Below are 22,815 nucleotides of genomic sequence, written 5' to 3' on the forward strand. Positions count from 1 at the left end.
TTTTTTTTTTTTTTTTTTTTTTTTTTTTTTTGAGACGGAGTCTGGCTCTGTCGCCCAGGCTGGAGTGCAGTGGCCGGATCTCAGCTCACTGCAAGCTCCGCCTCCCGGGTTCCCGCCATTCTCCTGCCTCAGCCTCCCGAGTAGCTGGGACTACAAGCGCCCGCCACCTCGCCTGGCTAGTTTTTGTATTTTTTTTAGTAGAGACGGGGTTTCACCGTGTTCTCCAGGATGGTCTCGATCTCCTGACCTCGTGATCCACCCGTCTCGGCCTCCCAAAGTGCTGGGACTACAGGCTTGAGCCACCGCGCCCGGCCTTAAAATATTTTTTAACTTAAAAAAATTGACCTAAAATATTTGCCCTAATTGTCTCAATGTAAAATCTATCCTAGTGTATGACTTACTTCATAGTGTAATTGTGAAAATTAAATGAGTTACTATATACCTGTATATCTACACATATCACTTAGAACTATACAAGGCACATAGTAAGCATTTTTGGAATGTTAGCTGTTATTATTATTGCTTCTAAATGTTAGTTAATATTGTTATTATTATTATTATTTATTTTGTTTTTTTTTCCCTTAAGTGAGTCATACAACATGAAAGGGAAAAAAAATCCAATTCAGAAAAATAGGATAAAATTGAGTTAGCCAGAAGTGAGAATATCCTTGAATGCCCTTTGAAGTGAGTGTGGAAGACTAAACTATGAATCACTTAGAAAGCTAATTTATGTAAGATGGAGCAATAAATAGAATACAGGACAATCCCTCTAAATTATGAGCTATATTTTAGGTATGAAAACTAGAAATTAACTTACATATATACACATTGGTATAAAAAGAATTCTTGTTTCCTTTGAAGGGGACCTTGACTCTAGCTCTGTACAGACCTCATGGACATAGCTGGTCCAAGAAGAATGAATCTCCTAAAAACATGAGTAATACTCAAATACAGACAAATAAACTACTCATTTATGTATTTGTTTATTCATTCAACCAACATTTTATGAGAATTCACTACCACCAGACTATATTTTAATATATTAGTAAACAAAGACATCATGTTGCCTTTTGGCAACATTATTAACAATATAAACATCTTTGTTTATTAGTGTATTAAAATGTATTTGCATAGAATTTTCATCGTACTGGAAAAGACAGATAATAAACAGCTAATATTCAGAGAATAAACAATAAATATTAAAAGTGAATAAATTTTATATTATGTTAGATACTGATAAGGACTGGAATAAAGAGGAAAAAAGATGAAGAGAATGAGGAATGCTAATTAGTAGAAAGTGGAGATACTTGAGGTATAATATTAAATAGGATGATCAGGATAATCTTTCTTGGATAGATGAGATTCACATGAAGATTTGCAGAATATAAGGCAATTAACCAAGTGAACGTGTTGAAAAATATGCAAGGTTGAGACAACAGCTGGAGCAAAACCCTAAGATGAAAATACACTGTGTTTGAGGAAGAATAAGGGAACTGAAAGAAATGAGAAAGACTTTACAGGGTTTAATAGAGAACAATTGAATTTGTGATTTGATAAGAATGCTATGGCTAGTCTTCTAATGATAGAAAAAGGAGGAACTGTTGGAAAGATACATTTAATTGAAGAGAGTGAGAGAGAGGTAAAGGTACCCAATATCAGTGTGCATTGGTGAGAAGTGTTCAAGTTCTGGATGTATTTTAAATATGAAGGCAAGAAGGCTTCCTGAGTGATTGGAGTGTGGTGTAGCATGAGAGAAAAGAGAATAGTCGAGTATAATTCCAAGATTATTGATGTTAGAAACGGAAAAACTAAAGTTACTAATGATTGAGGGTAAATATTGGAATTAAGGGGGTAAATATTGGATTTCACTATGGACATGTTGAGATTTAGATGTCTAGAAGTTACCCGAGATAAGTTTGTGTAGAGATTTTTATAAGTCTTTGAAGAGATGTCTGGACTAGAGATATAAATATAAAAGTGTCATGCAAATTGTGTTTAAACAATGAAACTAAATTTAACAACCAAAGGTTATTTTAAAGAATGAAAATGGACAATATTTCCACACTGGAAACTAAACACACCTTTATGGAAATATTTGTTCATAAAAACTTAAGAATAAATTCCTTGTTAATTTTTTCCAGAATGTTTTCAAGGCAGGAGAAAGAAAAAATCATATAAAGAATTAGTAAGACTAATACAAAGACAAACAAAATAGGCTTTTTTTTTTTAAAGAAACAAAAGCAAATCTCAAAATTCTACACATATATTTAAAACATTTTTGAAATTCATTAATGAAAGAAATAGCAACATGTTCGTTATCTTGATAGATTTAAACAACAAAATACAGCATAAAGATAAAAAAAGTCGAGTAGCATTTATTTACAAAAAATAATAATAACAAATCATGTGTAACCAGATGACCTAAACAAATTCCAGCAGAATTGGGAAGAGTGTAAGTTGAACTAAAACAATTGGAAAGTGATTCAAAGAAGCCTAAATAGCTTCAAGATATTCATATCCACAGGATTCAATAATATATACTCAAGGATACTCAAAATGTTGTCTGCCCTATCATATCACATTAGCCAATTAGTTTCAATGGAAACTGAAAGAAGGTGAGTATTGCAAGTTAAAATGATGAAAGGAACACAGTTGAATAATTAATCACTCACATAAGTACAGAACAGCCTGCCTAATTTTACTTCTAGACATCAATAGTAAGGTGAAAGGTAAAACAACAAATAACTCAAGAAATAATTCAGGATTATTTAAATTCAAATACTAAAAATTGATTTGATTTTGTCCCTTTGATTGTTCTCTTCCTCTTTAAAATTTCTGAAAAAGCTTTTTTTCTAAATTTATACTGTTAAAAACTTTAAATAAGCACCATTTCAAAAAATCTCAAGTTATCTTTCATGTTTACAACTATTTCACACAGAAGTAATCGGGTACTGAAAGACTGAGAACTGCTATTCTTATAAACTTTCTTAAAGTAGATTTGTTTTGCTTCAAAATTAGTTCTTATTTCATTGCATAGAACTGTCTTCAAAAGGAATGTGGGTGATTCTAATTTTGTGAAAATATAATTATGTAAACTATGAAGTATGTAGAAAACCAGTAGACTTATTCATTGGTCAAAGAATAAACAAATTAAAAATGAGAAGGAATAATTTCCTTTTTAATCTTCCCTTCATTAATAAATGCTTTTCAACTATTTTAATAAGTAAAACAAGTGTATCTGAACTTCTGCAAAACTACTGCTTTTGAAAATGGAATAATTGGTATAAAAATCAACAACAAAATCATCCAACTGGCTATTTGATATTTTTGATGACAAAAGGTAGTTTTATTGAAAGCTTTGCCTTTTTGCTAGTAACATTTTATTAGCCAAATAGAATAAAATAAATTATGTCAGTGTAAGAATGAGATGCTTATCAAGACCAGAATTGCAGAAACTAAACATGTAGGAAACATTCCATTTGCTCCAGAAACACTGTGTGTCATGGTTGTTGTAATATATCAGTATTTATAAAACTTATCTTTTTCTCTAATACCAACACTAAATTCCCTCTAGTTACAATAATAGCCTGGTTGATTCCACCTTTCATCCACAAAGATTATTTTTATGTATATTTGATGGAAAATATTAAATAAGCCACCCCTGCTCCCACCTGAACATTTGATGTTGCTTGTGAGAGCTATGCATATATCTAGGTGATCCTGACAACTTCCAGCTTTCATGTGACTGGACGAAAAGTCACAGGGCACTTGGAGTCTCGAGGTTGAGGTAAGTTCAATCAAAACATGTTGGAGCAATCCTGAGTGTGAAGGTGAAAAACAGTAGACCATATAAATTACAGCGTGGACGACTTTAACCAAGTGACTCCCTTCTCTCCCGCTTTCTTAAATAAGCAGATGTCAACTATATCCAAACTCTAGAAAGAACCAATTAATATCCATACAATATCTGTTTTGTTAGTGTATGTGTGTCTGCATCAGAACATATAAACACACACACACGCAAATGCAGAATGATAAGCTTTTGGAAGAGAAATAGAATAAAACCTTTATTTTCAAGCTTGTCAGAAAATCTACCTTATTAAGCAATGGCCTGTTTACAGTGTTTATATTCTAAATGTTTTCTGTTAAACACTTGCACATGATGCTCAAAAGTTATAAATTATAAATAAAATCCAGAGCAGTCTGATACTCATATTTCATTTATAGTTTAGAAAATGGTCCTTTTACAGAATTGATAATTCAATGCTTAACTAATAGGTAAATACTATTTTTTTTTCTTTTTTACTGTTAAGGAAAAATGTTTAGATGCATTAAGGCGACTTGATTAAGTGGCTGCTACCAAATTCTGAAATGTATAACCTCAAAATGTATTTGTAATTGCAGATTAATGTTTGAAAATAAGACTTCTTGACTATTTTCAAAATATTTCTGAAAATCATACTTTATTATTTGCTCCCTAACACTATAATTTCCTATAGATAAGGACCAGTACTTTGAAAAGAAGATCATGAAAAGCCACATATTTTAAAAACATGAATGTTATTGTGAAAAATCACTTTGAATATTAGTGATAAAGTAAATAAAATGGTCAAAATATATTCCTGTGGCAAAAATTGGTAGAGTCCACAGAATTTCCAGGCTTGCAGCATGGAGGCAAGTATCATGTATTTCTTAAAAGCAAAATTTTCAATATTTTTCAAATTAAAATAATTTTATAAAAATGATGAATGGCAATCCAGAACTATTAAGTAAGGATCTTCTGAAAAAAAGACATGGGGATCTGTTTTTTTAAAAAATAAGTCAAGTTATTCCTCTAATTATAAAGGTTGAGAGAAACAGTCTTAAGTGATATACTGTATAAACTTCTTAGAAGTAGAATATTAACATCATCCCAGAATATTTTTTTGTTACTCAGTGTTCTGTAAAGAAACAGAACCAATGGGAGCTGTTATAAATTAAAGAGAGAGAGCAAGAAAGAGAGAGAAACTGATATTTATTATGAGCATTGGCTAACGTAGTTATAGAAGCCAAGAAATCTCAAGACCTGCCATCTCGTCTCTCCATGCTGGAGAACCAGGAAAGCCAATGGTGTAATTAAATCTGAATCCAAAGGCCTGAGAAGTAGGGATATTTTGTTGTAAGTCCTAGACTCCAAAAGCCCAACAACCTTCAGCAGGGGTTATGATGTTGTTGGAGAGCAGAAAAATCTGTATGTCTCAACTAAAAAAAAAAAAAAAATTAGTTTGTCCTCTGCTTTTTTGTTATATTTGGAACCTTTGTGGTTTGGATGTTGTCTGCCCACATTGGTGAAGGCAATCTTCTTTACTTAATGTACCAATTCAAATGCTAATCTTTTCCAGAAATACCCTCACAGACACATCCAGAAACAATGTTTTGCCAGCTATCCCTATTCTATCCTGGCATCTTTTAGCCTAGACAAGTTGATACATAAAACTAACCATCACCATTTTCTAATGCCCTTTAAATTAACCCATGAACCATATGCACAGAAGCAAGGGTAATTCTTAATTTTTTCTACTAAAGGTAAGTTTTATCTACTCTATAAGGTCACAAAAATTGAATCAAACAATATTATCCTTTTGTTTAAGGATTCTTTCACTCAGCATAAGTTTATAGAGATTAACCCATGGTGTTGCATGTATCAGTAGTTTGTTATTTCTATGTGGTGGTTCCATTTTATTAATATACCAACATATATTTATTCATTATTCTATTGAGAGACATGGAATGTTTCCAGTCTGAAGCTATTATGAGTAAAGCTGCTATGAACATTCTTGACAATTTTTTTGTGAACACATGTTTTCGTTTTTCTTGGGTAAATACTTAAGATTGGAATGGTAAGATCATAGGGTAGTATAGCTTTAATTTTATAAGAAACTTACAGAGATTTTTCCAAAGTGGTTGTAACATTTTATACTGCCAATAATATGAGTTCCAGTTACTCCACAATCTCCCCATCATTTTTTCTTTTCTGACTTTGTTATAATTTGATTTGCATTATTATTATTATTATTATTATTATTATTATTTGAGATGGAGTTTTGCTCCTGTTGCCCAGGCTCAAATTCAACGGCACCATCTCGACTCACTGCAACCTCTGCCTCCTGGGTTCAAGCGATTCTCCTGCCTCAGCCTCCCAAGTAGCTGGGATTACAAGCACCCACCTCCATACCTGGCTAATTTTTGTATTTTTAGTAGACACAGGCTTTCACCATGTTGGCCAGGCTGGTTTCGAACTTCTGACCTCAGGTAATCCACCTGCCTCGGCCTCCCAACATGGATTTGTATTTTTTGGGTGAATAATGATAGTGAAAACTTTGGCACATACTTTATCATTCAGAGATCATTTCTAGTGAGTTCTCCATTTAAAATTATGCCATTTTTTATTGTTTAATTTCCTTTTATTATTGAGAGTTAATAGCTAGGCATTCTTTATTTCCTAGCAGCATCCCTCTGCCCTCTCCCTGTGATAATCCTCATTATCAGTCCTCTGCCCAGTTTCCAATCGCAGCAATGCTCAGTGACAGTGCAGCTGTGAAATGACAGCCAGTTTTCCCTAGTTCTGTTTGCTTCATTATTTCCCCATTGCCTTTAAAGTTGTCTGTCTGTTCGGGGATTATTTGGTTTCTTTTGGACTTTTTGTTTCTAAATCTAGCCTTCTCCCCCCGCCCCCCACCCCCACTCCAGTGGGAGCTTTGGCTAAGTAAGCTATTCCATCAAAATCAGAGGCAAAATTCCCACCAAATAAATTTAATAAATTAAAGAGGTTTATGCTATCTCTTCTTTCATCAGAATTCTTCAGATAAACAAACCAATAGGATATAGATGTAGGCAGAGATTTTGACATAGACATAGACATAGAGCTAAATAGATTCATCTCAGGAATAGACTCACACAATTGTGAAGGCTGGTAAGTCCTAGGCTTTCTGTAAGCTGGAGAACCAGAGAACCAATGTTATAGCAAAGTGCAAGTCTAAGGTCTCAGAGCCAGAGAAGCTGTTGGCATTACTCTCAGTCTGAGTCTGATACCTGAGAAACTGGGCGGCTGCTGGTGCAAGTCTTGGAGTCCAAAGGCCAGAGAATCTCTACTTAAGATGTTCAAGAGCAAGTGAATAAGGATGTCCCAACTCCAGAAAAGAGAAGGAAACAGAGAGAGTTATTTCATCTTTTCTCTGTCTTTTTGTTCTATGTGCAACTTCAGATGGTGCCAGTCCTCACCGAGTGAGGGCAGATCTTCCTTATTCAGTCCACTGTTTCAAATGCTAATCTCTTCTAGAAACACCCTCCCAGGCACATCAAAAAATAATCTTTATCAGGAAACTGGTCATTCTTTAATCCAGTGAAGTTGACACCTAAAATTAACAATTTCACTACCCTACAAAGCACTAGATGATATGGCTGTTGCTTTCTTCTCAACTTTTTTCTGTTGTCCTCCCTGTGCCCTATGCTCAAACTCAACTTGCTTTCTTTTTTAATTTTTTTAATTCCTCAGGTTTGGCCGGGCGTGGTGGCTCAAGCCTGTAATCCCAGCACTTTGGAAGGCCGAGACGGGTGGATCGCGAGGTCAGGAGATCGAGACCATCCTGGCTAATATGGTGAAACCCCGTCTCTACTAAAAAATACAAAAAACTAGCCGGGCTAGGTGGCGGGCGCCTGTAGTCCCAGCTACTTGGGGGGCTGAGGCAGGAGAATGGCATAAACCCGGGGGGCGGAGCTTGCAGTGAGCTGAGATCCGGCCACTGAACTCCAGCCTGGGCAACAGAGCGAGACTCCGTCTCAAATAATAATAATAATAATAATAATAATAATAATAATAATAATTATAATAATAATAATTCCTCAGGTTTAGTCACATATAATGACATTTGCATTTGCTTTATGCTTCTTCTGTTTGAAAAACTCCTTTCATGGATGTTTTAATCCTGCCACATTTTCATCATTCCTATCTAAACTCAGATATCGTAAATTGAGACACTGCGAGTAACTGGTCCTAATAAGGTAACTGGTCCATTGTAAGAAGTAAACTAGAAGGCACTGAAGATCTTCCAGGCTAGAAATAGATGAACCTTATTAAACATTTGCAAAATATTTTGATAAACACTGGCCGTTGCACTTTGGGGCATAGACCATGTCCTCATGAAAACTATATTATTATGAATAATATGTAATTTACATAGAAAAATTCCAGATATCCATATTGTCTACTTCTTCAAGTGTTCAATAATGTTCTAAACACTGCCGGGAGCGGTGGCTCAAGCCTGTAATCCCAGCACTTGGGGAGGCCGAGACGGGCGGATCACGAGGTCAGGAGATTGAGACCATCCTGGCTAACACGGTGAAACCCCGTCTCTACTAAAAAACACAAAAAACCTAGCCCGGCGTGGTGGTGGGCGCCTGTAGTCCCAGCTACTCGGGAGGCTGAGGCAGGAGAATGGCATGAACCCGGGAGGCGGAGCTTGCAGTGAGCTCAGATCCGGCCACTGCATTCCCACCTGGGCAACAGAGGAAGACTCCGTCTCAAAAAAAAAAAAAAAAAATGTTATAAACACAGAGATACAATTGGTATAATTGCAACCTCTTCAAAAGCGTAAAGATAAGGTAATAACTTTGCTAAAAAAAGCTCGTGGCGGGCGCCTGTAGTCCCAGCTACTCGGGAGGCTGAGGCAGGAGAATGGCGGGAACCCAGGTGGCGGAGCTTGCAGTGAGCTGAGATCCGGCCACTGCACTCCAGCCTGGGCGACAGAGCGAGACTCCGTCTCAAAAAAAAAATAAAATAAAATAAAATAAACTCTCAGCCTGTGGCCAACAGTCCAAGTTGACTGTGAAAACATGATAATATTCCCCTTGTCCAAGTTAATAAAGCTGAAGCCCCAACCTAAAGTTAGTATAAATAAAAGTAAAAAGTAAGACATTGTCATTGACATGGTAGAAAGTGAAGTTTTAAAGGACAACAGACAGAAGTCGCTTCAGAAACTATTTTTTTCAAATATTTATTTGTAACCCTCCTTCTGGGTCTCCAAATTTCCTAGAGTATTTGACATTGCTCCACAGCTCACTGAATCTCCCATATAAATTTTTCAGCATTTTGTTTCTCTGTGCATCAGTTTTGATAGTTTATATTGCTATATCATCAAAGTCACTGGTCATTCGTGTACCATTTCTAAATTGCTGTTAACTTTGTCCTAAGTCATAGATTACGTTTTCTATTTTTTTTAAATTTTAGTAAATTTTTAGTTTATGTTGGGTCTTGTATGATTTTTCTTATGGCTGAAACGTAAGTTATCTGCAAATAAGCTTGACTTTCTTGAGGCTTGTGTTTAAGCTTTGTTGCAGGAGATCTGTTATAGTCTTGATTGCTAGTTTATCGTTCCACTGAAGATTGACTTTTCTTGAAATTATTTTTCAAGTGTTTTCCTCAGGTTAGTGCCTGCTTGATGTCTCTAAAATTTTGTTTATTTGCATAGATTTGTCTTTCCCCTTCAGTATAGATACCTTGGAAGGATATTGCGTAATTTGGTTATGGCCATATCCTTTCCATCATCTGTAAATATTAGTTAATAATCATCAAGTTTGTAATGCCAGACTAATATTTTATACTTTATAAGTACTAATAGTTATTTGTTGTGCCTGAAAGCACATAATATATTTTTTTCTCTTTATAGTTATGCTTCAGTGATTTTACCAGGATATGCTAGAGTTCTTGTTTTGTTTTATGCAGTTTGGTTTGGGAGGAGTTTATTAGTTTTGTTTCTTTATTATTTGTCCATGCTGAATTTTCCAAGCTCTTTTGGTCTTAAATTTAGTCTCTTGAAATCATAGAAACTTTATTCAATTATTTTTAAGTGCTGATCTTCCTTCATTTTTTCTGTCTTCTCCTTAAATCCTAGAGGCACTAGCTACTCTAGTTATGTGTTCTTTTCTGCAACATTTTCTTTTTATTGAATGAAATTGCCTAGGAACTTGTACCATTGCATGTGATGAAAACACAAAATAAAATATGCAATGGGAGTACATTTATAAAAAGGTCAAAGATACATTAATAGCTGGGAGCATTGGCTCATACTTGTAATCCCAGCTACTCAGGAGGCTGAGGTAGGAATATGCCTTGAGCACAGGATTTTGAGGCTGCAGAGAACTATAATGGCACCACTGCACTCCAGCCTGAGTGATAGGGTGAGACCCTGTCTCTAAATAAATAAATAAATAAATAACCCTGTTACAGAAACGTACATACAGGCAGTAAAACTAGAATAAAAACAAAAATGTAATTACCATCAAAGCCATCATACGTGTTATTTGTAGATCTTTTGGGCACACATATTGGTGGTAAAAATACAAAGAAAAGTAAAAGCCAATTACCATAAAAGTTAGAAGGGTTGTTACTCCTGAGAGAGGATATGTGTTTAGACAAGAAATCATGAGGGACTTCTGGAGAGGTGCAATTTTCTTTCCAGCCTAAATGGTGATTACATGGCATTGATTTCAGTTATGTGATATGTTGCATTATACAATTTTATGCACTGTTGTGTGTGTGTGTGTGTGTGTGTATTATTTTTCACACTCTTAAAAAGGGAAATAGGCAGATATATTTATTTTCTTTAAGAAATCCAGAGTTCAAAAAGCAGACTTGAAATCTGTAATACTTCTAAAGTAACATTTGTATAATTAATAAGTGGAAGATCTCTTGGTTAAACAGAAGTAAACAAAGTGTTTACTAGCAGTGTCATTTGGCTGTAAACTTGAAAATTAGGCATGGAATAGTCTACATTAATGTGAATCACATTTTCCCTTATGTGTGTACAATCTAAAATTTTATGTGAAATGAGGGATAGTGGTGTGGCTTACCATCCAGTCTAAATACTTAACATTACTGCCAACCTGACATAATAAATATATTCAGACCAAGTTGATACACTAAAAACATGAATTATAACCAATTATAAGGGCCAAGTAAAATCATAGGAGAGGTAGATGAAGTAACACAATATTATATGTTTTACTTTTGCATCTCTTTCAATAGTTTATTATTCAAACAAATCATAATCCCAGAAAGATTATACTCTCTTGGTGGTTAACTTTAACAGTGCAAGTAAAATATTTTAGTTCTTCAAGGACTAAGTTATATATCTCAAAAGATGCTAGTCACTAACTAGATTTCTCTAATTCCCTAGGCATTCTTAACTCTTTCACTTGCCTATTATGGAATTTTTAAAATTTAAATTTTCTTTTATATATCTGTTGCCATTCTTGCTTGCTCAGCTGCTCACTCACTATAGAGTTTAAGTAAACCAAGACCAAGAGAAATTATCCTGAATCCTTCTTTTGGTGGTGTTGTAAGATTTTCTCACAGTCTTTTTTGGTGCTATAATTGCCATTATATATATTTTTTTTCTCACTGAATTCTTCTGTAACAGCCTATCCTTTTCCACGTTCATACATTTCCAATTATGGCAAAAAGGTATGTAGGGACTTCCCAATACCTCCCAAGAGTTGTCTGACAACTCTTTCTACACCATTGATGGTATTTAAAAATCCTTTTCCCTTCTGGATTTTGATCTCACTTTGATGGATTTGTGCTAAGCAACTTCTCTTTCCACTGGACATTTTCTTTCATTTGAAGCTTGATTTAGGGGGATATATAGTCACTCCAACTTTACATAGAAAAACTCTTAAGTGATATCTCCTTTTTAATATGAGGACATTGTATATTTCCACTGCATTATACAGAACTACCTTGAAGGACAGGAGGAATTTCTCTTTTCATAGACTCAGTCCATCATTCCAGAATTCTAATTGTGTGATGCAGATTACCTGAGGCTATTTTTTCAGTATCTTTCCATTCCTTAGGTGATAGCAGTCATATCAGTTTGGGTCAGTTTGATTTCACCTAAGGGCTAGAAGGCCAATTTGCATTGTTTGAATGTGCTAGCTGCTTAGTTGTCTAGCCTAGACATAAGCCTGGTCCAGGGACAGCTAGATACAGTTGAATGGAGATGGCAACACACAGAAATGTGACTTTTGTATTGAGGAATGACAGAGACCCTGGCTTTTCTGAAAAACATGGATTCTTATGGACATGTAAATAAACACTTGTTATTAAAAAACGAAGTTTTAAGAAATCTTTCTAAACATTTCTACTGTATACATTTTAAGTTGCCTTATTTTAAGCTTTGAGTACCATTACTCTTTCTCAGCTATTAAATGCTAAATGTTATATCTTGAAATTGATAATATAAATTGGGTAAGTAATATGTAGGGCACAAGACATGGGAGCTTAAATGACTGAATATAATTTGTTTTTCAGCTTTGTGTTTTTAGGTTTGGGTTCCTATAAAATTTAATTTTGATATTAAAACCAAAGTTTTACACTAAAGAATACCCAGTTTTCACAGCAATCATTTTTTTATGGTTTTTCTATTTTGCTTTTTCCCCAGTGAAAATAAAATTTTGTGTGATATTCTGAAAGAGATAAATCAAACATTATGCAATATGTGGTAGTCTGTGGCTTCTGAGGGAAATTAATAACATCTGCAATTGGGAACTTTGTTGAAACCAAATCTCAAATAAATGGCACCTGAAATGCTATTATTGACTGGGAACATTACTGTCTAAATAAAAATGAAAATCCATGTTTCAGGCTGTTATTATTTCCTTGCTTCAAGTTAATTTCCTCTATACCACCTTTCCCACTGGTGACAGCCACTAGAATTTTCTCTAACCACAAGCGTATTACTGTTCAGATGCTACAAATAGCACAAAACATATCCGCACTGGAAAAACCCGGAATGTAGCTCTATTTTCATTGTAGGTTCAAAGTACGTTTTTAGAAAATGATAAGCAGATACAGAAGTTAGCCCCAGTAGCATTCCAGCACCCTTAAATATAGTATTTTAGTATAAATATCTATAATAATTTTGTCCTATTTAGTAATTAGGTCTCATTTGCATGTCCAAATAATACTGTGAGAAGAATAGGTTGTAGAATAATAATTATGTGAAATATCAACTATAAAATTACTGAAGAACACATTTTGAAACTATTTGGAGTATGCTGACATAGCATAATTCTTAGTTATTACATCAAGAATCAGACTAGTTTCTGGGTTCTCGGGTATTCATGAATTCATGAAAAAACATTCTATTTTATCAGGTTTCTTGTCCTATTCTTGAATGATTCTATTTTACATTCTATTTTAACTGCAAAAATCCACATTTTTCAGATTAAGAACTTAGAGCTTTTTAGAAGTTAAGCGAATTTCATAGTGACAAATAACTCATTGAAAGAGCCAAGATTACAAATCTGGTCTACCTGATTCCAAAGTCCATGATTTTTCATTCTTCTCTACTATTCTCCATTATTCTCATCAATATCCTACAGGCAGATAGTCCTCATTCCCAAAAGTTAGGAAAAGTACACTCATGGTGTCCTGGAAAATGCAATGAAATCAGTTAAAAGTTGTAGGCAATGGCATCAGGTAGAAGGCACCATAAAAGTTGAGCTAGAGGCAATGGGGTTCTAAAACAGAGAAACACCCATAATCATGACAAGAGAGGAATAGATACAATTGATGTATATTTAAAATATATAGGACATAACTCTTTTGATGTTAAGTATGGAGAAGATGTAGGTTGCATCATTTCCTATGACTTTTGAAGCTCTAATCAAAATATGAGTTAGGGCAATTAGATTTACTATTTAGAAATTTAGAATTTGGAAATCCTGAGACTAAGTGTGTTAACTTTTCAGATTCAGCAGTAAATTAAAACAACAGAATGATTCAGGCACACAGAAAGGAACAGACATCTAATGATGGAAAGAACTTCTGGCCCATGATAAATAGAAATATCCATTCCTAATGGCTTTCAAGTTCCCACTTGCACTCTATGGGAGGCCTGGATATATCTTGATCTGTCTATGGGTGTCTGTGGGACCAGAGTGGCATATTAAAAAAACACTAGCTTGAGCTTATTTGAGTACATTTTTGTTCCTTGTAACAACAACAACAACAATCCAAACCAAACAAAAATCTCCTTTTAACTGAGAAGAAAAATAAATTGTTGTGGAATGTCTGCATTAACTGTGATAGACATATACTGGGGTTAAAGGCATAAAGAATTAAAAGCCAGTAAGAGAAATTGTAGACAATAGGGTAATTTAGGCATATATACATAACTATTTTCCAGAAATCTACTGTGATGATCCTAACTCATTGATGAAATAAGAGATAGTGTATCCATATGTCAGAAATTTTAAGGAAATTTATCGATAAATCAAGTTCAAATTAAACCAAACAGAAGGAAAGGCTGCTTCCCAATAACATAGTAAAGAAAAATAATTTGTTTTAAATAGGATAATTTCATTGATGTTATCTTAGATTTCAGTTTTTATCTTATTAATGTAATCAAAGGTAAAAATCCATCTAGGAAAAAACAAATGAAAAATTTATAAATCCGTGATTATATACAGTTATGCTAAGTACTATGAAAAATCTAGTTGAAATAAACAGCATTCTTATTAAAAATAAATTATCAGGTTGGCTTTAGATTTAGAAGAAAAAACCAAAGTCAAGAAAAAAATTGAGAAGCATTTTTAGGTGAAAATGGCTCCAGTCTTGTCTATTTTTGTTTGTTTGTTTGTTTTTTTAGAAACTGCTTTCAAACAGATAAGGAATAAAAATCCCACTGTTGGGTACTACTCTAAAGATAATTATCTATCTATGTACCTACCTACATATCTATTGAAACATAGTATATGTATATGTAAGCCTATATATATGCTTAAGTGTAACAAACTTTAAAAAATTCTTTGAAATGTAAAATAAATATGACATAATTAGGGTCAATCTCTGGAATGTAAAATATATTGACATAATTAGGTTTAACCTTTTGGGTTAAATCCTTCGCTGTGTTTACAAAGCAAATTTTATGTTAACTTAACCATAAACAAAAGCTTATAATATCACATTATTCCTTACTTTAAGGAAGAGATAAGGATTCTGCAAGTTAAAAAAAAAATAGTTTTTCTTCATCTTATACCATGTGATATATATGTGTGTGTATTGATTTTCTTCCATGGTTTCCATCTCATAACCCCCATAGTACTTGTTATTTACTAAGTGACTAAAATGATATCTTTTGTTAAAGCATCTTTAGTCTTTGATTCCTGAAGCAAATTTGGAACAGACTCTTAGCGATAAAGGTGAAAGTCTCTGGTTATAATGTTGGGATACTTTAGGCCTTAGAAACAAGACTCAAAATAGAATCTCTCTGACCTTCTCCTGCCCTCCTTTCACCTACCCCTTTTTCTACCCAAGGCTGTCCATAGAAACATAAAATATATTCTTCCCTTGCCTTTATGTCTTGGAGCTGGCCATCAAGATATTCTCTGACCCACCTTGCCTGATTGTAAGTCATAGACTAATTTCAGAAGGGGTTCTGCTCCATACTCCGAAGGAAAGAATGTTGTACAGAGATGCCAAGAAGAATCTGAATAGGCAGACCTTGCTGGGTTTTCCCACTCAGTCTACTAGTATTAGATCACACCCTTTTTGTCCAATCACATTTCTACATGGTTGTGCATGCTTCAATCATGCCTATACAATGAAGTCTCAAGAAAAAGGCCAAGAGGAGGGGCTATGGTGAGCTTCTGGATAGCTGAACTGACAGAGGCTTACAGGAGGGTGAAGAGGAATTCATTCACGTGTCGGCAGGGCACACCCCAACTCCATGGAAACTGAAGCTCCTGCGCTCAAGATCCTTCCAGATCTCATCTCACGTATTTCTTTGCTTCCCTTTTTGTGAGCTATTATAGCGAATTAACGGAACATGACGAAGAGGTTGTGGAAACCAAACTTGAAGCTGAGCCAGTTGGTTTGAAGTTCTGGAAGCCTGGATTTGTGACTAGTGTCTGACATGTGGGCTGTCTTGTGGCTCTGAGTCCTCAATCTGTGGGATGTGATGCTGTCTCAGGTTAGAGAGTCTCAGAATTGAATTGGAGTAGAAGACACCTGGCTGGTCTCTGCTACAAAATTGATTGCTTGCTTGCTGGTGGAAAAAATCCCCACACATGTGGTGTCAGAAGCATGCTGTGAGAGTATAATGGGAGAAACTGAGTTTGTTTTTTCTACTTAAACCATTCATGTTTTTAATTCTGTCTTAACCTAAGTCATATTCATTCAACAATGTATGACTCCAATGTCAGGTATTCCCTGGTAATAATGTTCTCTAGCCCTTTGATTTGAAATTCTGACTTACATAGCATGCACACCTTTCTCAGAACACTTAAGAACATCTATAGAGACATTCAGCAGGAGGAATAAATTGTTACCAGGAAGGAAAGCAGGAAGAAGAGACAGGAAATAAACTGTTGTGTTCTATTGTATACAAAGCACTATGATGGTTACTTTATCTTTAATTCCTAATAACTCCAAGCAGTAATTGTCCTGATTTGGCAAATTGGAAAACAGAATCAGGCATGGTGATTCTGACTTTACATCTCAAGTTCTCCTCCAGCAAACTAGGGCATGCTGTGCTAGTATTGTCAATATTACAGCAGTGAATTCAAAGTCAAGTGAAAAAATCTCAGTTACAACAATCAAGGGTGTTAGAAGATAGTGGTTAAGAACACAGGCTCCAACATGAGGTGTCCGAGGTTCAAATCCAGGTCTAAGATATATTAAGTTTATGACCTTGGGCAATTTATGTAACTTCTCCATGCTACAGATAGTTCATCTGTAACAATGGGATAATAAATTCTGCTTCTCAATTTATTATAATTATTCAGTCAGTTAATATGTATAAAATATCTAGGTGAGTGTTTGGTTCACAATAAGAGCTTTATAGATTTGCTAATAATGTTGCTGCTTAAAATTAAACCTGCTGAATAAAATGAGGATAATTTTCTGTCCTAGAACTATAAAGCATCTTTCTTTTTCACTGCTGTGCATCTTCTACAAACAGGACATTGTACATTCCTAGCAATCCCTTTTCATCTTAATCCTTCAGTCTAAGAATTTACTATTCTAAGTAGAGTATAATTTTCTGCAGTTTTCCTTTTCAGTATTTATGTTTTTTCTCTCTTTTTTTTTTAGCTTTTAAGTTCAGGGGTGCCTGAGCAGGAAGTGCAGGCTTGTTACATAGGTAAATGTGGGGGTTTGTTACACAGATTATTTCATCACCAGGTATTAAGCCTAGTATCCATTAGCTATTTTTTCTGATCCTCTCCCTTCTCCCACCTCCCACCCTGATAGACTCCAGTGTGTGTTTTTTCCTCTATGTGCCTATGTGTTCTCATTATTTAGCTCTTTTCTCTAACTTAAAGTAATTTCTCTGTGTGATGCTTAATTTTATGTGTCAACTTGGCTGGGTCACATTACACAGATATTTGGTCCTACTTTATTCTGGATATTTATGTGAGGTGCTTTTGGATGAGATTTACATTTAAATTATTGGACTTTGAGTAAAGCAGATTACCTTACATAATGTGAGTTGGTTTCATCTAATTAGTTGAAAGCTTAATAGAAAAAAAGGCTTGATAAATCCTATTCCATCACCACCCCAAACTCCAGCAAGAGGAAATTTTCCAACAGACTGTCATCAAACTTCATCTGCTCTTGCTGATTTCTGCAATAAACTGTCTTCAGACTTAAACTGCAACCTCAGCTCTTTCCTGTGTCTTTGTCTGCTGGCCACCTTGTAGATTTTGGACTTGCCTGCCTCTAGAATTGGGTGAGCCAATTATTTAGAATGAAAAAATATATTTCTACATGAACACACATTCTATTGATTCCGTTTCTCTGGATAAACCTAATACATCTTGGTTTTGCATTTTCTGACTCTAATTTTTCTCAAACTTTCCGCTCATATCTTTGGTAATTTAGGATTTTCTCCTGCCCAGTAAAATCAATGAAGAAGAAAAAGGCCACCTGCTCTTTCCTGCCCACTTAGATAGAAACATTACAAAATTCACAAAATAAAAGATATTTTATCCAACCAATTCTCTTGATTTGGGAAAGGAAATAATCCATACGTTTCTTTCTGCTTTTCCATTATTTTCAAATGAAACTAGTAACGTTTATCATGAGTGTTATTTTTTTTAATACTGAGAATATTTTTGATAAATTGAGTTAGAAGACCAAGCAATCTTCCAGAGTATTTTCCCTTTTGGAAGTAGCATTGTCAAGAATGAGTCTGAAGAAAGAGGGCTATCATAAACAGTCTCACATGGGCTCACATAGGAGCTACTTCTGTATCTTTTCCCCATTTAAAATCCATAAACTCTTTGGAGCGAAACCCTTTTGTCCACAACATTCCCAGAGCACATACACATTAAATCCTTAAGTTTTATATAGTTGTCTGGTACTGGAATTAACTTCAAGGGACATCTAGAAAAAAAAAATGCTAGACAATATCAGCATAGTATCAGATAATAATAATTTAAAAAGCAAAACAAAATACTATGTTAAAAAAAAAACTGTTGAAAACAGCGAGGACAAAACATTGCAGATAGCTATAGTGCTGTCTAGAAAAAACAAATGCTAGACAATATCAGCATAGTATCAGATAATAAAAAAACAAAGCAAAACAAAATGTAATGTTAAAAAAAAAAAAAAAAACTGTTGAAAGCAGCCAGGACAAAACACTGCAAACAGCTATATAGTGCAATGTTAAGAATGTGGGATCTGGAGACAGGTACTACAACTTTACCACTCACACTTTCTTAAAACTTATGGTTTATGTTTTTTATTTTGTATTTGTAATGTACTTTTTTATGGAACTTCAAAAGAAAATCTTAACTCAAATTAATACCTTTAAAAAGAAGTCAAAACTCAGTTTATTTTCAAGAGTTTGCATAGGGTAGTAAATGCAGGCCACATTTTATATTTTCTAAACACCAACTATTCTGTTATAAAATAAAATAGTGATATGTTAACTATTGTAAAGGGTGAAACTATTATACAAACTTTAATCTAAAAGGCTGCTTTCTGAATCTGCATCAATGTAATTTCATGATTCTTTACCAATATTTATAGAAAGAAACTCTATGATCAAATTATAATTCACCTTTATGCCCCACATGGGAAGTGATAGGCGAATATCTGTAGTAATGTAATTCATTGTCTGCTCTTCCACTGAGGAGTGGCCCTGTGTTTGTCCAGTCTACACTCAGAATTTTGTCTTCATGAGCAGCTAGATCATAGAATGGAGCCTTAAAACTTCTTGTATTCTGCAGCTTGACAATGTCACCTAAATATACTGAAATCAGCTGCTGTTCCTGAATAGAAGACCGTTTTACTGATGTCACCCAGTCTGTATGTGAAGTTGGGGAAAACGACAGCAAAAAAACTATCTTTAGTTTAGGGATCCCAGTTTTATATGTGTGTCTGTGCTTCCAGATGCTAAACATTTACAAAGTAGAGAATAGAAAATACAATACTTTATTTCCTGACAGAGTTAAGACTGCTGAACTTAACATCCCACACCCTAATTGTGTGGTCCCAAGATGCACTGCAGATTCTTTCAACATTTGACCACAGAACCAAGGAAATTGCTTCCTTGTGGCTAGAGAGCGTTAGCAAAAGAGTCCTTGTTAGTCCCAATTGCTCTGTTTTCTGTTTCTTTCTCAATTTGTGGATTCCCCTATTTCATCTTCTTTATCTATAGGGACTGTAGACTAGATATTTAATATTTTATCTCATCAACCACTGCGAAATATAATTTCTGAGCTATCAACAGCTATATAATCTACATTTCCAGCATGATCTCTGCAGCAGTGTTGGGCTTTCCCTGTTTCTCATTAAATTCTACTCCAATAAGACAATACTCTAATCAATGGAAGAATTCAGCAATAAGCAATACATACTGTCTTTTTTCACCCAGGCCACATTTTTCACAGCATCTGTATGTCTCACAACCATCACTACGGAGTTCTCTTCCAAAGATCAGAACCCAGAAGTCTTATCATAAGAACCAGTCAAGGTACATTCCTCTGACCCTTTAACTGAACTGCTCCAGTCATCATAGAATATGCATTGCTCTGGCTGGTGGGCAGTGTACTTCTCCACATATTCTAGTTCCAGAATCTCTTCTGATGAGATGATCTCCAGGTCCATGTATTTGACCAAGGAAATTAGCAGAAACTGGCCCTCAGTAAGGAAATCAACTCCACATGTGTGTAGAACTCATATTTATCCTTCAGCGGTTTATTCATGATGTTACTAAGGTCAGCTACTTCAGAGGCAGCAGAGATTGAGAAGAGAACATCATCTGTGATATATTTCTTGTTATCACTGTAGAAGTGTGTTTGGAATGGAGACATGGCAGGGAGTACACACAAGACTTGCCCACAGAAACATAGGGGTTGATATTCAGAGAACAAGAGCTCTGGTCTCTTAGGATTAAAAAATGGCAGCTCAAAATTAGACAGAATAAGTGAGAATCTCCATTTGAAAGCTGGCTTCCACTTTCTTTCTTTGTATCTCTTCCTATATTTTTAATTAATTATAGAATCACATATATTTGATTTTACAGAAGTAATATAGACAGATTTAATGTACTTTAGTTTTCCCCAGTGGTAATGTCCTGCAAAACTGTAGCACCATATCACAATCAAGATATTGAATTGATGTTAATACTGTGAAGATACAGAACATTTTCATCACCACAAGGAACTCTAATGGCTGCCATTTGTAGCCACATTCACTTTCCTCTCACACTCCCAGCTCTACTCTCACCATTCCTAATACCTGACAACTATGAATCTGTTTTCCATTTCTATAATTTTGTCATTTCAAGATTGTTATATAATTGAAATTATACAGTCTTCCCCTTTTGGAATGGGCTTTCCTTACTCTGCATAATTATCCAAAGATTCTTCCCGGATACTGTGTGTATTAATAGAGATTTTTTTCTTACTATTTCTGAGTACTATTCCATGTATGGGTGTACTAGTTCATTTAGTCAGTCACTCACTGGAGATCATTCCAATTATTTGTGGATGTTTTATATATGTTAAACTGTCCCTATTTGCTGTATATATCTGTGTATATATATATACACAGATATCACAGATATATATGTACACACAGATATATATGTATATATATCACAGATATCAAGATATATCTTATATATAACACATATATAAATATCACATATGTATGTGATATATATATCACAGTTTCTTTATCCACTCATTGATTGATGAGCATTTGGGTTGATTCCACAATTTTGCAATTGTGAATTGTGCTTCTAAAAACATGCAAGTGCAAGTACCTTTTTCAAATAATGACCTCTTTTGCTCTGGGTAGATACCCAGTAGTGGGATTGCTGGATCAAACTGTAGCTCTATTTTTGTTTCTTTGAAAAATATCTATATTGTTTTCCATAGTGGTTGTACTAGTTTACATTCCCACCAGCAGTGGCAGTGTAGAATCTTGTATCTGGAAATTTGCTGAATTATTTTATCAGTTCTAGGAGGCTTCTGGAGGAGTCTAAGGTTTTCAAGTAAATGACCATATCATCAGCAAATAGGGACAGTTTTACTTCTTCTTTAGTAATCCCTGATCACCACATCCAAGGCAACATCTACTGTTTTTGATTTTTTGATTATGTCCACTCTTGCAGGAGTAAGGCAGTATCACATTGTGGTTTTGATTTGCATCTCCCTGATCATTAGTGATGAACATTTTTTTATATGTTTGTTGGTTGGCCATTTGTATATCTTCTTTTGAGAATTGTCTATTCATGTCTTTAGCTCACTTTTTGATGGGATTGTTTGTTTTTTTCTTACTGATTTGTTTGAGTTTATTGTAGATTCTGGATATTAGTTCTTTGTCAGATTTATAGGTTGTGAAGATTTTCTCCTACTCTGTGGGTTGTCTGTTTACTCTGCTGACTATTCCTTTTGCTGTGTAAAATCTCTTTAGTTTAATTAGGTCCCAGCTATTTATCTTTGTTTTTATTTCATTTGCTTTTGGTTATTGGTATAACCCCTAAAACATAATAAATGTAAATAAGTAGAGGACTAAATATAAAAGGATGTATTTACTTACCAGCTTTGTCTGCTGAAAAGCCTGAAAGTTAACAAGCAAACCTCAGAACTTGGCCTTATATACCGATTTTTACTGAAAATGAAATTGGAGCTTCTTTGGAGAAATGGTTGATTCCAAGGCTAGGGGAAAAGAAAAAACAAATGAGCATTAAACATCTTGTTACTCCAGAATATAAAAAAGTGATGACAGAATGATACAGCCATGTCAAAAGAACCCAAAAATTAGTTCAAGGAATCTCCCGTTGATCAAAACAGGAACACACTGAGCATTCAAAGGAATAATTATATTAGTGGATTATAAACCGTTTATTAAAATAAAGACCTATGAATCTACACCGACATAAAAAAATAATTAAATTCATCATATGATGAGGAATGGGATAATTATATAATTTCAAAGTGCCTCTCCATGAAATGCTTATTTACATAGAGAAAAAACTGAGTATCTTTGTAGTGCAGAAGCCTAGAGACCTCACCCTCATTAGGTGATTACTGTTAATTTCATCTGAAATGGGACAAATTGTCATTGTGTGTCCATTCACAGAATGCAATAAGAAGGCATAACATCTCTACTGTTGCAAAATGCATAATATGAATCTCATCCTGAAGCAATATCAGACAAACTCAAACTGAGGAAAATTTTGTGAAATAACTGGCCTTATAATCTTCAAAAAATTCAACAACATGCAAATTAAGAAAAGAGTAAGTAGATGTTCTTGACTG

The 22,815-nt window shown here is 34.5% G+C and overlaps 1 pseudogene; it reads right to left on the reverse strand.

Moving 5' to 3' along the window:
• The window catches only part of LOC111544810, an 89,843-nt pseudogene extending 69,886 nt beyond the window's left edge, over nucleotides 1-19,957 (reverse strand).
• Nucleotides 19,958-22,815: the final 2,858 nt, after the last annotated feature.

Source organism: Piliocolobus tephrosceles, chromosome 10, assembly GCF_002776525.5.
Source record: "Piliocolobus tephrosceles isolate RC106 chromosome 10, ASM277652v3, whole genome shotgun sequence".
In the NCBI taxonomy this organism is placed as follows: Eukaryota; Metazoa; Chordata; class Mammalia; order Primates; family Cercopithecidae; genus Piliocolobus; species Piliocolobus tephrosceles.